Source organism: Strongylocentrotus purpuratus, unplaced genomic scaffold, assembly GCF_000002235.5.
Source record: "Strongylocentrotus purpuratus isolate Spur 01 unplaced genomic scaffold, Spur_5.0 spur5_scaffold_20, whole genome shotgun sequence".
NCBI classification, from domain to species: Eukaryota; Metazoa; Echinodermata; class Echinoidea; order Camarodonta; family Strongylocentrotidae; genus Strongylocentrotus; species Strongylocentrotus purpuratus.
This window is the reverse complement of record NW_022145606.1, coordinates 18411320-18426136: the sequence shown is the minus strand read 5'-3', so window position 1 is coordinate 18426136 and position 14817 is coordinate 18411320. Positions and strand designations below refer to the sequence as shown.

Sequence of the window (14817 nt, the reverse complement as noted above, 5' to 3'; positions counted from 1 at the left end):
GCAAGATAGTGAGTATTACAAACAATTCTTATTACTCTTTTCTGTACCAGTAGTAATTTATCCATTTGAGATTTGAACGAGTTGCCCCAAGCTAGCACACCATAGTGCAAATATGGCAAAATTAAAGTTCCGTACAACATACGTAAAATATTCAGTGGGAACACAGATTTCAATTTATAAATTACACCAGTATTTCTTGACAATAATTTACAAAGTTTACTAATATGGTACTTCCAATTTAAATGTTCATCAATATGCAGGCCAAGAAATTTAAATGTAGATACTCTTTCAATCTCAACACCATTGAACATTACATTTCCAGGCAATATACCCAGGGAATTACTAAAGAGCATATAATTAGTTTTTTTAAGATTTAAAGACAACTTGTTTGCATGAATCCACAAAGTCGCATTTGTCAACTCAGAGTTTACAGTCTGCAAAAGAGTTTGTGGATTTCTGTGAGAGAAAAATACACTCGAGTCGTCTGCAAATAAAATGAATGATAACATTTTTGCGGAAAGTTGAAAATCGTTTATATACACAATAAACAAAAGCGGGCCTAGAAGGGATCCCTGTGGGACCCCACAAGTGACGTCCCTCAAATCTGAATCAATTCCATTTAAAGTAACAAACTGTTTCCTATTTGTTAAGTAGCTTCTAAACCAATCTAATGCTATTCCCCTTACACCATAATGGCACAGTTTATCTATTAAAATATAATGATTTACAGTGTCAAACGCTTTAGAGTAGTCTAAGAAGACACCAACTGTATGCATGTGTGCATCTAAGGCACTGGATATCTTGTCCACCAAATGTAGAATAGCATGAGTGGTAGTGTGTTTTTCACGAAAACCAAACTGAAAATTAGACAAAATGTTAGCATTCATCATAAATGTTATCGTCCGAGTATACATTAGCTTCTCAAGAATTTTAGAAAAGGAATTCAACAAAGAAATAGGACGATAATTATTCAAGATAAGGGCATCACCCTTTTTAAAAATGGGCACAACCTTTGCAATTTTCATTTTCATGGGTACAACACCAGTGGTCATTGATAGATTAAATATATGTACGAGGGGTTGTACAATACCATCAATTACATTTTTTATCAACTCATTTGTTATAAAGTCACAACCTGGACTTTTCTTATTCTTTAAAGAATGTACAATATCAAATAATTCTTCTACAGTCGTTGGCAATAAAAATAAACTATTATGATTAGGGTTTTCTAAAAAAGATTGAAATGTTTTTTGAGACTCTGGGATGACACGCGACAAATTCTGGCCAATATTACAAAAATATTCATTGAATTTATCTACAATAACTTCTGGATCATCCACTACATTCCCATCAATGTTTAATTTACTTACATCAGACGCTTTGGCTTTGGCTTAAAAACATTCCTAATCACTTTCCATGTCCCTTTTATATCATTATGTGTCGCCTGGAATTGAGCAAAGTAATACTGCTTCTTAGCAGCACGTAGGGTTGAAGTAAGTGTATTCCGATAAATAGTATATTTCCTATGAGAAGACTGAGATTTACTAATCTTATACTTATAGTACAACTTATTTTTCCTATTTATTGACCTCAACATAGAATTAGTGATCCATGGCAATCGAGGGGTTGTTCTACGATTTCCACTATTACATTTACATAAAGGTAAATTTTTATCATACAGCAAAAAGAAGGTATTTAAGAATTTATCATATGAGCTATCAACATCATAATCACTCAATACTTCTCTCCAATCACTTGCTAACAACTCATCTCTAAATTTAGCAATACTGGTAGGATTACTTTTACGAATATATCTATTACTAGAAATATTACGGATATTCATACCAAAAGACATCCTTGCATAAACTGGAAAGTGGTCAGACAAATCTGAAATTATAATACCCGCATCTGGTAAAGGTCGTACATTACAAAAAAATGTTATCAATGAGAGTAGAAGAAGTGTCTGTAACTCTGGTAGGTTTAGTTATTAAGGGCAATAAAGAGAAAGATATAAACATGTTCAAAAAGTCACAAACGTATGCATTCTCATCGTGTTGAAGAAGATTAACATTATAATCACCCATGACAAAGACTGTTTTATGCAAAAATATTGAATTTGACAACACAGTTTGCATTTCATTTATAAACAAATTTACATTACCTTGTGGCGGCCTATAAACGACCCCAACTATAACATTCCGTCTGCCAGGAAAAAATATTTCTACAAAAACACTTTCCATTAAATCATTCATCACATTAACTTCATTTAAAACTCGATATTTCAACTGCGTGGGGACATACAAAGCGACACCTCCTCCCCTCCTATCTTGTCGATTATTCATAATTAAATTACTTCCTGGAAGAGAAAATACATTTCCTTCAGTTTCACTCGATAACCAAGTTTCAGAGATTCCTATAATCGTAGAACTGTAGCACATGTTCTGCAAAGATACATTTAATTTATCAAAGTTTGCTTGCATACTACGAACATTAAAATGTAGAAAAGAAAGCTCGTTATCACCAGAATTACCTATTTTTTGAGAGAATTGGCTTTCTGTACAATAATTACAGTTACTCGTGACAGCGTCATTGCCATCACCAAGATCATACTCTAACGAGTCTGCGCTAGATTAAAAATAGTTAAGTATATCATCATCATTTGTATTCATAATTAAAAGATTCATTCATAAAGAAAGGCAGCCTACTACGTGCAAAAGAAAAGGACATATATATAATCAACAAAAACGGTTGAGTATACTCAAAAATATGCATTATAGGCATAGGAAGAACAGGATAAAACACGGAAAAGGTGAGAGAAAAATTGGAAAGAAAAAGAAAAACAGCGAATCGATAGAGAGTGCAAAAGAAAAACAAAAATGAAACAAGCAGTAGAACACTGGAAAAAAGATTAAAAGATAACAAAAATACATATATATACATGTATAACAACTGACAGTAAAACCCTCTCCTTAAATTATGTACTGTTTACAAAAGAAAAGCTAACACGAATATTACAAAAGAATGTAAGGTAGAATGGAAAGAAGACATACATTTAGACCAGAAGTAAATTACTGTAAACTGGTTACATTCAGTGAGGAGGTATGTGACCATGGATCTACATCTACTTCGCATCATAAATCAAATAAACAGAGAGCTCTTTGTGTGGTCGATGGCAGCTCAATGTGTGGTCAAGGGGATGTGGTTTAAAGTCACACTACGCTGTAAAATAAGGGACACCACCATTTCCTCTCCAAAGCCCAGCAAAGAAGCGAAGTTTGGTTCCTTTTGTATACAGCTCTTGTACTTCCTTGATGTGCTTTTTCTTTTCACTGAGATCAGCCTTGGTCAAATCGTCAGCAAAATAAAACTTTTCACGTTGCAGAGCTTCTCTGGCGTTTTTCATAACATGAACTTTATCTCGGTCCGAGATGATTTTCACAATTATGTGCCTTGGTTTGTTCCCCTTCCTTCCATCACGATGAGCTCGCTCCACCTTCACATCCAGCTCAAATTTACTTTTCAGAATATCCTCAACTAACTTGACACAATCTTCAGAAACATCTTCTTTTGGTTCCGCTATTCCAATGATGCGGAAGTTATTTCTCCGTGAAAAGCGCTCAGCTTTATTCACCTCTCTGTCTTGGCTCCCTACTCTCTCCTGCAAATCTTTGCAAACTTTATCAATTCTGTCTATTTTTTCTTCTAGCTCAACATTCTTTTTTTCCAAGTCATTAATTCGAAGGCCTTCGAATTCTCGGGCTTTTTCCACCTTCCCGATGCTATCTATCATTGACTTCATTGCCTTCTCCATCATCCTTTCAAAATTGGCGGTCGCAGCTTTAAGATAGCTAGCCAGTTGTGCTCCAGACGACGGGAGAGAGCCCCCATCACCGGCAACTTCCAGTCCGGGATCCGAGTGATCAGCTGGGCCTGTAGGATCGGCAGAGTCATCAGCAAGCTCATCGCTCAAAATGGAATAATTCGCACGGGTTTTGATGGAGGTTTTCTTCATGTTTTTCTTTTGGTTGCGGTCCCCCATGTTGAGATATTTGAAGTAGATCAGTTGATATTGCAAAAGAAGAGCAGCGAGCAACTTAAAATTCAATGAAATAATGATATCTAGGGTGATAAAGGAAATATCTCGAGGAGAGGTTTACTTGCACGTCACTTAGGCCGCGTTCATGCTTGATTTTGATTACGAGATCACTGCTCTATCGACTGAGCTATCGCGCCTCCTCTTAGTGTCCCTTTTATTATGGCACGTGCCCCTAATTCCCTCGGTTACTCTTGTTATGAGCCCCTTCCCTTTCCAAACTGCCCCTTTTTACATCCAATAAATGCCCCTATCAAAATATGATAGGTGCCATTTTCCATCAACAGATGCCCCATTTCCATCTCTGTTAAGTGTCCCTTTTCAGGTGCAAGAAGTGCCCCATTTTCACCTCTGATAATTGCCCTCTTTACTTTAAGACGTGCACCTTTTCTTTTCTAATAACTGCCCTTTTCCCTTCTGATAAGTGCCTACTTTACCTTTCTCCATAACTTGCACCCCCAATTGAAAGCAACGTAGAGCCCCCTTTTCTATAATTTTCCTAGAGCTCACATTAAGAGTTTTTATAATTATATTACTTATAAAAGAACTGTTCAGTCTCCTTCATTTAAATAGATTGTGCCTAAACCTTATCAGAGTTTATTTTTTGTCCTCTTTATAAGATACAATTTTTCGCACTGCGACCCCACAAATCTTTAAATTCTTGCTCGCTTGCTTCGCTCGAAGAACACTTAAAAATAACTATCACATCAAACTGATAGGTATGTTGCTCGAGCAGTATCTTGTACCACGTGAAGAGAGAAGTGAATATTGATTTCACAACAAACTGATTTTATAGCCAAATAATCAAACGATAATGAGTCTTTTGTATTGTTTTTCTTTCTTTTCTCTATGAATGTCAGAAATACATTATTGAAAATATGTGTGTCTTCTGTTAACTCAACAGTTCAACAAATATTCGTATCTGGAGTAGTCAATTTTATTTATATTATAAATGAAAAGTACCTTGAAAATATGTTTGTTATTTTGTTGCAAATGAAAATCAATAAAATCCCTGTGGAGGGAAAAAGTATGGAAAACAAAAAATATTGATGGTATCCCTGGTATCGTAGTCACAATCCTGACGATGTAGGGGTATTAGTGTGGTACGGTATGTCACTGAGACAGCTCCCGTAGGATTTTTGTGCCAAAGTTGATTTTTTTTTTTGCTGTTTTAACTTCAAAAGGGTCCCAATTGACCAAAAATGATGGGGTCCAAATTTTCAGACCCCTCCTTCATTTCCTGGGGGGTCCTAGACCGGGAGCCAGTGGGGGTCAACCTAGCTGGTAGGAGGAAACCAATTTTAATGTGCACAGATGTAAAGATCGCATAGCTCCACATACAAAATTGACCGTCTGGCATGTTCTAAGTGGTGGGTGTGGCCAGGGGGACGCCCCCACCAAAAAAGTGTCCCTTTTGACGACAAAATAGTATTATGTAAATAATATTTTAAGGAAACCTTGAACCACCATGAGTTTGGTGTCATATGAAAGAGAGTTAAATTATCTACCATTTGATACCAATTTCAAAGAATTCTGGATTAATTAACATTACAAATTTAAGTAAGAAACATGATTTTTGTGATTTTTTTTTTCGAAAAATTTAATTCGATCAAAAAACATTATTTTCCATATATCAAAATTGGAAAATTGCATTTGTTCATAACTTTCCAGGAATTTGCTTATGTACCACAACAATATCCTGTGCGAGGGAGAGGTTTATATATTGTTTCAATAACAAGTTATAGCAATCCAAAGTTATTGATTTGATTTCCACAAAAACAACATTTTTGCCCACATGCGTAATAACTGTGTGCACATGTACGTGCATTAGTGTAGGACATGTTTGGTGTGTTTACATCGAGTTTTGAAGATAACTTTGAACTAAAACCTCTAATCACCATGTATTTGGTGTCAAAAGATGGATGATTAAAATACCTACATTCTGATATCAATTTCAATGAGTGATGTAGTGTGTGACAAATAATTTTTGAGCCAAAAAGGTGCTTTATTGTATATATATTACCCTCAGCCTTTTTGCCAGTATATCGGTATATTAACTTGACAAACATGATTAGACATTTAGTAGTGCAGAAAGTTCAACAGTTTGGGATTGGGGGAGGGGGCAAACATTCCAGGAGGCTCACCTTTCAGGGGCAGTGGCGTAATGAGCAAAAACGTTTTTTGGGGGTAGAAGAAAAATCTGCACCACCACCACTTTTACACGTTACATGCCGGCCCCGCGGAACGTTTTTCAAAGTGGAGTATTAACGATCAGGTAGAGCGAGTGCGAGCGAGTGCAGCGTAAATTGGCGTGGGGTCCAGTGTCTTTGCCCCGGCGGGGTCATGAGACAAAGCCCTCGGAAGCTGCACGGGTTTTAGGCATTAAATACGGTCAGATATAAGATACCTTAATTGTGACACTGGCATGTCACTAATTGAAGTAGGGTCCATGGGGCTGTGTCCCATTAAGCTCAGCGTGTAAGGCATTTAATTATGGTCAGATGAGCATTCAGGGACCCGCCTTAGTGCCCTTGGTGAGGTCCAGGCTGTGGAACCCCCGGAAGCTCAGGGGTTTTAGGTATTTAATTACGGTCAGAAGAGCATATTTTGATACCTCATTTGTGACACTGGCAGGTCACTCATTCTTCCTCTCTCTCTCTTTCTTTCTTTTTCTCTTTAACATACTTTTTCATAAAAGTGAGGAGGGCTCGAGCCCTACCGTTCTGCAGGCCCTGACATGAATGCTTCTAAATAAGCATTTTTTTTTGCATAATTGTAAATTTGGGAGACTTGTCATTTTCCAACAAAGGCATACAAAAGTATAATTTACCTCCCAAAAAGGGAAAAAAATCACAGAAAATCATGTCATTTCAGCAACATGTTCAAAAAGACCATATGATTTATGCAACAGGCATGATAGAACTCTAATGTAGACGGTGATGTATTGTCAAAATTATAAGCTGGTACCTAATGACATTTTCCAATCATCAAATCGTGAGATCCTTAGAAGTTCAAGGAGTTAGTAACGATTTTAAATTATTCATGGCTAAGCAGAAAAGATTTCAAATTGATCTCAATTGTAGTTCTGGAACTTCCTATTCGAAACACACAAAGACTAAAACTGAGATTCAATCGAATTAAGTAGTTTCATAAGGTTCCTTCGATTTCTGTAGCGAATTACTTGTAATCAAGAGAAAAAATAAATTTGCATACCTAGCCGAAACTATTTTTGGAGAAAAGTTTATGTCATTCAAATCTAATCACAATAGGAATTATGCGGAGTATTGCTTGCTTACATGCATACACGTGTTTTCTTTAAGTAGTCAGGCAAAATAAACCATTAAACCAAATATGGCGATATTATATTATATTCATGTTGATCGATGCACTAACTTGTCTTGGGCATTGGCAAGATTATGACAAGCGACTGGAAGGGGCGGGGTGGAGGTGAGGGGGGGGGGGGGAAGGGGAGGCAACTGCCAATGCCCACATTTCCTGAAACATCCCAGAGTACAGGTGAAGTACTTATTAATTACACTCAGCACTCCAAACCCTTTGAACTTTCTGCACTACTAAATTTCTAATCACTTTTGTCCAGTTAATATACCGATATACTAGCAAAAATCAGAGGAATATCTACAATAAAGCTCCTTTTTGGCTCAAAATTTGTATTTCACACACTACATCACTCATTGAAATTGATATCAGAATAAGGGTATTTAATGGGCAAAAATGTTGTTTTTGTGGAAATCAAATCAATAACTTTGGATTGCTATAACTTTTTATTGAAACGATAAATAAACCTCTCCCTCGCACAGGATATAGTCGTTGTACACAAGCAAATTCCTGGAAAGTTATGAACAAATGCAATTCTCTAATTTTGATATATGGAAAATAATGTTTTTTGATCAAATTAAATTTTTCGAAAAAAAATCACAAAAATCATGTTTTTTACTAAAATTTGTAATGTCAATTAATCCAGAATTCTTTATAATTGGTATCAAAATGTAGATAATTTAACTCTCTTTCATATGACACCAAACTCATGGTGGTTCCAGGTTTCCTTAAAATATTATTTACACAATACTATTTTGTCGACAAAAGGGACACTTTTTTGGTGGGGGCGTCCCCCTGGCCACACCCACCACTTAGAACATCCCAGACGGTCAATTTGTTATGTGAAGCTATGCGATATTTACATCTGTGCACATGAAAATTGGTTTCTTTCCCAGCTCCCGGTCTAGGACCCCCCAGGAAATGAAGGAGGGGTTTGAAAATTTGGACCCTATCATTTTTGGCCAATTGGGACCCTTTTGAAGCCAAAACAGCGAAAAAATCAACTTTGGCACAAAAATCCTACGGGATTACATACCATACCGCACTATATATAGCAATGTATACAAATGGTGTATGTTCACTTTAAGGTTTTCCTTTGTAGGTGCCCCTTTTCAGAAAGTGCCCTTTTTTTATTGGTGCCCCCCGCAATTTGGAATATGCTCCGCCGCCCCTGGTTGAACTTCTCTTTTATAGTCTCTTCCTCCTCCATACGCACACTCCCCCTCTCTATCTCTCTTGTTCTCTCTTCCTCTGTCATAATTTCTCTCAGTTTGTTCATTATTCGCTTAATCAAGTCTCATTTCCATTTCGAACTTAATTGATGTCATATTGTTTAGATCATTAAAGCATTAGAAAAAAAAAATCTTATCATCCACTCCATTTCTCTCTATCATGTTTCCTCTATCTCTCTCGTTCCCCCCGCCCCTCTTACTCCCTCTATCGTTCTTTCCCCTCTCTCTTTCTCTTTGTCTTTCTCAATCTCTCTGTCCGTCTGTCTTTGTCCCCCCCCCCCCTCTCTCTCTCTCTTTCTTTCAAAGTGTCGCTTTCTCGCTATATCGCTCAATTCCTATCTTTTTCTGTCTCTGCTCCCTCTCTCTCTTTCTCTCCCAGGTCGAAAATCCCATAGAAACCAGTAGAGAAAACCAGTACAGATTTCTAACGGTTTCTAGTGGTCAATTCTCTACTGGTTTCAATATGGAAAGTGGCGCTTTTTCCATTAGAAACCAGTAGAAAAAAATCGTACTGGAACCAGCAGAAGACCAGTAGAAGACCATTAGCAAAACCTAATGGCACCATTAGGAGACCAGTAGGAATCCCAACTGGAACCATTAGGAGACCAGTAGGAAACAAGTACAAATCCCCACTGGAACCAGTAGGGGACCAGTAGAAATCGATATAAAAACCATTAGAAGACCAGTAGAAAAGAAGTGCTGGAACCATTAGACAAGTAAAAAAGAAGTCATGGAACCATTAGGAGACCAGTAGGAATCCATACAGAAACCATTAGGATACCAGTAGAAAACCCCAATGGAACCATTTGGAGACCAGTAGGAATCCCAACTGGAACCATTAGGAGACCAGTAGGAATCCATACAAAAAACATTAGGATACCAGTAGACGACCAGTAGAAAACCCTAATGGAACCATTAGGAGACCAGTAGGAATCCCAACTGGAACCATTAGGAGACCAGTAGGAATCCATACAGAAACCATTAGGATACCAGTAGAAGACCAGTAGAAAACCCTAATGGAACCGTTAGGAGACCAGTAGGAATCCAAACTGGAACCATTAGAAGACCAGTAGGAATCCATACAGAAACCATTAGGATACCAGTAGAAGACCAGTGGAAAACCATTATGGAACCATTAGGAGACCAGTAGGAATCCCAACTGGAACCATTAGGAGACCAGTAGAAAACAAGTATGAATCCCCTATGGAACCGGTAGGAGACCAGTAGAACACAAGTAGGAATCCTCAATTGAACCACAGCATTGGTTACATTACATGGTTGACATTTTTTTGATCAGTTTAAATTCTACTACATCAATGCACTTCCAACACAGTACTCCTCACAAAATCTGCCAGCCCTTGTTTTTTTTTTGTACTTTAAAAGGGCATGCTGGTCTGCAAAGTAGACACGAAAATGACAGGAGCTGGCATGAAGTTTGCTTCCAACACAATTAACTATTTTCTCGAGGTTCAGCCATTTCTCTCGCAAACGTCTGTTAACAAAAGATATCACGATCATGTTGGTTCATCTTTATCATATTTAACACTTAACAGTGTATCCTTTAATTATCTGTCAGAATATCATACATCATATAGTGATTACAATGACATGAACGTTTAAAAGCAAAGTTAACAGCTCAAATGAAAAAGGATTTTTTTACACATTTCAACAACAAAAGAAGAAATATAAACAAAAACAATGTTAAATTGGCTAATTATTGTCTAGAAATTATGGCCAGTTTTAACAAAGAGAAATCAATCTTGAAAATTTGGAGTAGATGTTTAAAAGAGTAGGTTTGGCAATTTGCAATAGTTATCTTACGGTAGCCATCATGAGTAGAAACAATGAGAAATAGTTTTTGCTGAGAAATTTCGTTAGTAATTTTCCACCATGGAGAATAAGTTCATGTGCACAAATTTAAGGACTTCATTCATGTATATTAAATAGAGAATAATTCACAAATGATTACACAAAGCATGATTTTGACCTGTAGATTGTCATAGTACATGTAAAAGATTGATATGAAGTTGCAGCAATTGGAAATGTAATATTGTGTACTACATAATATAAGCCTACTACATTCACAAGCAAAACAAATTCATTTACGGTCTTACTATTTTGACAAGTGCTGTGATATGCTGTTCATCAATAAATGTAACTTGATAGTACAGTGTATTATGACAAATTATGACAAATCGATAAACAAATGAAATATGGTCCATATTCAAGAAGGGTTTGAATTTTAAAATGAAATAGATTTCATAATTACGAAAAATATAAATGGTGCATAATTCTGGAATTGAAAAAGGGGCGTTAATAACGATATTGAAATAGGGTTCATAATTCGGCAAATGAAATGGTATTATTTTGAATATGAAATAGGATTCATTATATTGACGGTTCGTAATTCCAAAAAGGATAAAGGGTTCTATTTGCATTTTCAGAATAATAAACTTTTGGAAGTATATTGAGCCCTATTTAATTTTCTGAATTATGAACCATATTTCATTTTTGGAATTACGAATCCTAGTTCATTTTCAGAATTAGGAATCCTACTTCATTTGTAGAATTATGAACCCTCAGAAAACGACATAACAGTTCAAAGATTTCCTATCCATATGAATACATGTACTGTATGTAGGTCATTTTCGTATTGTAATCAAATTTAATGAATACGGTATTTCCTTGTTAAGTGCCTCATTACCAATTATTAAATTCACCTGTTACGAATAAATGTATTTAAATAGTCAGAATACAAATTGAATACATTACGTGTTGCTAGTACTATAGGTAGGACAAACATTATGTCTTGCCCTACCTAACAACACATGTTTGCATATCGCATTCTGACTATTGAAATACAATTATTCTTAATAGGTGAAAGAAATAATTTGTACCGCGGTACTTTGATTTGATTTATAACGAAAATGGCCTAATCACATTATGTTACATAGGGCTTACCCTTTACACTTTTTAAAGGGAAATCCAACCTTAACAGACAACTATACTTTTAAAAAATAGCAAATTAAATCTGACAGAAAATAAGGTGGTTATGGATTGTTGAAAGCTGTAATCACTAAACCTAAGGGCATTTTAAATTGGCTGAATCGGTAATGTCACTATGACGAGCTGCTGGACTACTTTCCCATTTATTTCAACACACAAAATGATTTAAATATTTTTTTTCTTCAAAATGTATGATCCACGAGTGGCTTTTCTATGTAGAGGACTTGTAATAATGTGCTATTCATAATATATTTTGAGTAGTTCTCAAAGGGAGAAGGCACTTAAAATAAAAAGAGAATTTATTATATTTCATTAACAAATGGGAGAGTTGTCCCATGACTACAGGTGTAATAATAATAATAATAGTGGGTTCTTGTGTAGCGCTCATGTCAGTCAGATTTGACCCTCCTGGCGCTCCCGATTATTACCCTGGCTTTAGCACGGCTGCCATACGGCGCTCTAGCATTTCATTGAGATATGCATGGATTTAGTGATCTCATATTTATATATTATCACAACTCCCTTTATATTGGCCCGATTTATTTCAAACTTTCGCCTTTCTATTTCTCTTATTTTTCAGCTTCCATTTCAATGAACTTATTACAAGGGTTGGATTGTCTTTTAAGGCTCGTTCAGATATGATGCTGGAGTTGACATAAAGTTCTATATGCTTTACATTTCTATATATTATAATACAGAGATCACTGAATATGCGCAGTCCAAAATATACAAAAACATGTAGGTCCTTTGTTACCGTTCACTTTAAACATCAAACAAAAATGCAGCATTTTTGGAATTTTTTGGGCGGTTCACGTGCCATACCTGAATAAAGTCCTAAGTGCTTAAGATTGGAATCAATTTGTATTGCATCTACCTCATTCAATTTTTCTCTATTACCAACTTATATAATTTGCCACAGGTTTTAGGAATTGACATTGTGATATGAAGGGGGTGGGGTCGAGTATGAGACTGATCTACTACATAGCATTATGAAACAGGTCTACTTCATAAATAGTAATAACATATTTACGCAAATACCGAGATCTTTTACCCAAAGGGTTAATATGTATGTTTGTAAACCCTGTAATTCATTAAAATGGCAAGTGACATGGATGGGCATCTCAGTTCTACATCTAAGCTATTCAGGTTCGTGGCTATAACTCATCCCCCCCCCCATCTCTCTCTCATTATCTCTATAATGAAGGGGAAAGTAACCTGTGTGTGTGTGTAGACCTCATTTTGGAAATATTCCTCTTCAGCTTGGACTCATGGTTTAGATTTTGGGTGGAATCTCCTGTATAATGCAAGTGCTGCTTGATCCAGGGTACATACACGCAAAGAATTCTAATGCATGAATATAGAGCAAAAAGAAAGGAAAACAAGTTAAGAAAAACTTTTATCCATTTTAAAACCAGAATGTAAACAATGAATTAAATAATGAATTCTGTCAGAAAAGTGCAGTTTCAAAGATTTATCAGAAATAAAAATAATCTCTCATTGCTCACAAACATAATATAAAACATACCTTTGTATTTTAAACATTTGTTTCAATGCAAACGTGAATCAGGATTTTTTTGCAAATAATTATCAATACAATCTAGTTTGCTGATGAAAGTAGAATCAAAGCTCCATTGCTAAGGAGGGAAAAGAACACTGTTTGAAACTCACAAAATATGGTCGGTTATTGCAATATACCTGCAGGTTTTAGTGATCTAAAATTTATTGAATTTTATATATTTGAAACTTAGGAAAAATAAGCATTTCGAATCAGTGTCATGATCAGGGAAAAATTAAAAATATATGTACAGAAATAATATAAGTACATCTACAAATTACCGATAATGGCTTCAACTGTGTCACGAGGCTGCTGAATGCTGATCCAGGAGGTTGAGAGAAAGTAGCATTTTCTGCATGGTCTCACGTCAATATAGGCCTACTGTGTCCACAATATGCTTTGAATCCACTGTTCGGCAAAAGATGTCAAAAGATGCCTACAATTAATAAGAACAAAAATAAAGTTAAAACAAATTGAACGGTTGATGCATGTGCAACACACATACATGTAGGCCTACTACAAAATTATTTGTACAGCCTGCGGGGGAGGAATTTTGTTTACCATTTACGGGTCTAGCTGTTTATTTCCAGATGAGGGCTTCTGTTTATATTGTGCGAAACTGCGAACACACCATAAAGTGATTAAAGCCCCCTTCCCCGCTTGTCTTGAAATTAGGGTGCGTTGCAGAAACGGAGTACCGCCTTAACGCACTCTTTCGGGATAAGCGCGGGGGGGGGGGGGGCGGCTTGTCTGATTATCAAGATATTTATGATTGGAATTCAAAATTTCAAAAAACGTTTTCCCCAATGGTTTTATAACACTACAGTCTATTGGGGAAAATGAGTATGGTAAAACCGGTCACTCAAAAGTCAAAGTTTTTTACTTTTTGAGGCACTTCATCAAGTTCATGATCATTTTGAAGTGCAATTTTGTTAGGGCTTCAATATTACACCATATCACTGACACTGATAATACGTAGGGCCATGCATCATAGATTTAACATTGTTAAACGATGCCTTTAAAGCCATGTGTAGGTGAATGCACAACTTGCATCAAGATCTAACATAAAAATACATGGATGGGACAATACAATACATTTCTCATCTTTGCGGCAGGCGTTGAAAGCACTCCTAGTAGACACGATCATACATTAATTACTACGTTTCAAAACAGAAAACAGTTACTGCACATATTGCAAATAAATTAGGTAAATCTAAGACTTACCCATATTGAAGAATAGCAGGGGAAAACAAAGTAATAACAAGATTTTGTCTCTCTGCTCTGGCTCCTGTAGCTGTTGAGGATAGGAATGGCTGTCTTGTGTGTGTGTCACATAAGGCATGGTCTGGCTGGGTACACGCACACACTGCATGCACTGATTACATGTGCACACACACACAGTGTTAGTGTAGCCCAGAGAGATGCCAGCTGTGTAGCCGTTTAAAAAAGGCGGCAGTCGCATTTTGGGGTTTTGGGGCTTGTATAGTCTTGATCAATATTGCAGACCTTACAGGGCATATGTCAAGATGTTGCACAATCTGTAAAATAAAACTATTAATATAATGACTAATGACATTTTAGAGTTTTTCATCCCT

General features: G+C 36.3%; 1 long non-coding RNA gene across 1 annotated transcript; it reads right to left on the bottom strand.

Annotated features, from left to right (window-relative positions):
- Window positions 1-10184: 10184 nt before the first annotated feature.
- LOC115927270 lies at window positions 10185-14576 on the bottom strand. Its single transcript, XR_004065538.1, has 3 exons — window positions 14447-14576; window positions 13504-13658; window positions 10185-13011 (listed from the first exon to the last, which is right to left on the bottom strand). It is a non-coding gene; the product is annotated as an uncharacterized LOC115927270 (long non-coding RNA).
- Window positions 14577-14817: the final 241 nt, after the last annotated feature.